Source organism: Microcaecilia unicolor, chromosome 12 (genome assembly GCF_901765095.1).
Source record: "Microcaecilia unicolor chromosome 12, aMicUni1.1, whole genome shotgun sequence".
Classification (NCBI taxonomy): Eukaryota; Metazoa; Chordata; class Amphibia; order Gymnophiona; family Siphonopidae; genus Microcaecilia; species Microcaecilia unicolor.
This window is the reverse complement of record NC_044042.1, coordinates 100351128-100352636: the sequence shown is the minus strand read 5'-3', so window position 1 is coordinate 100352636 and position 1509 is coordinate 100351128. Positions and strand designations below refer to the sequence as shown.

The following is a 1509-nucleotide window of genomic DNA, read 5'->3' as shown; positions in this document are numbered from 1 at the left end:
CAGTTTGGCCTGCTGTACCTACACTTCCTTACAACTGCAACAGGTAATTAATCTAGGTGTCGGGTTCACTGCTAACTCTCAGAAGGTAGAGGAAGCAATGACTGCAGCTCGCATGTTCTACTGATTATGGGTGCTACTACCAACCTTGTATTAAGATCTGGTTCTCATACAAGTACCCCTCTCTAGCGCGCACACAAAATTTTCAGCTGCCACGTTGGTTAAGGTGTGTCATAATGCTATCATTGCAGGGGTTTACGTTTCCGCGTGTGTTCTCTATCAAGGAGCTTTCCTCCTCAATACAAGTGCTCTTTGCACCCGTTTGGTGCTGGTTTAAATCCTAGTGCAACTTTATACAATGCTTCTCTTCTCCCCCCAACGCTATTGCAGGCAAATGTATTTAAACTCTGCCCTTATTACCATTTCTAGGAGCCCACATAGCTCAGTCGGTAGAGCATCAGACTTTTAATCTGAGAGTCCAGGGTTCAAGTCCCTGTGTGAGTGGGACCAGCCACCTCCCCCCCCCCCCCCCAAAAGGAGACCCTGTTCCACAGCATTTCATATCATACCTGCATATCACTTCCTTAGAGCAGTATTAATATGAGTGGAGCAAAGCCATGCAGCTCCGCTTCATCACTATAGACACAATACATCTTGATTACTTTGAATTTGCATCTTACTATCGGGGTTTCCCTTATTATGGTGCAGTTGTCTATAACACCCTTAGGTTTTCACCTCTTGTGCCGAGGCTTGATGTCAACCGGTTTCACATGTGCCTCTTCCTTCCCCTATTAAGTGCTAGCCTTTCTCACCTTCCAATAATCCTTGAGCTGGTTCCCTGAAACGTCTCTTTCCCGGAGTAGAGGATTGGCCTTGTGGTCAGAGCACTGGTTTGAAATACAGTGACCAGTTAGCTCTGCTGGATAGAGTGTGGTGCTATGATTCCAAGATCATGGATTCAGTCCCCATACTGTCCTCTTCTTCATCCCTCCTCCTGGAAAGTTCCCCTAGCCTCCTCTTACCAGGCGGGTGCATCACTCAGGATTTTACTTTTCTATTACAACATGTTGGCTATCTGCTCTGTAGGTATGCCACAGGGACTAGACTACCATCCTCCAACCGTTACAAAGTGCGTTCGATTCCCTCCGGCGGATCTAAAAAAAAAAACAAAAAAAACTTAATAACGCAATTTTCTCTAACTACAAGTCGGTACTCCTGGTATGTGGGCAGTCCATTAATTAATTTCATCTACTCACGGCGATTGTCAATCCCCCATGCTAAGCTATTGGACTTGAACTTGAACTACTCGTGATCCCTCCTCATAATGTAGTATTACTTGCAGGATATGAGAGAAGTATGGTTTTATTTTATTATCCTTGTCCCTACATGTGGTCACTGACATAGACTTTCCAGGAGGTACATTTGGCTTGGTAAATGCAGAAGGTCGAGCTCAGATTTCTGCTTGTTTAGCTGATGTAATGTGTATTCTGCTGCAAGAGAGCCGACCATTCC

The 1509-nt window shown here is 45.1% G+C and overlaps 1 non-coding gene across 1 annotated transcript; it reads left to right on the top strand.

Annotated features, from left to right (window-relative positions):
* The first annotated feature begins 428 nt into the window (after nt 1-428).
* Nucleotides 429-501, top strand: TRNAK-UUU. Its single transcript has one exon. It is a non-coding gene; the product is annotated as a tRNA-Lys (tRNA).
* Nucleotides 502-1509: the final 1008 nt, after the last annotated feature.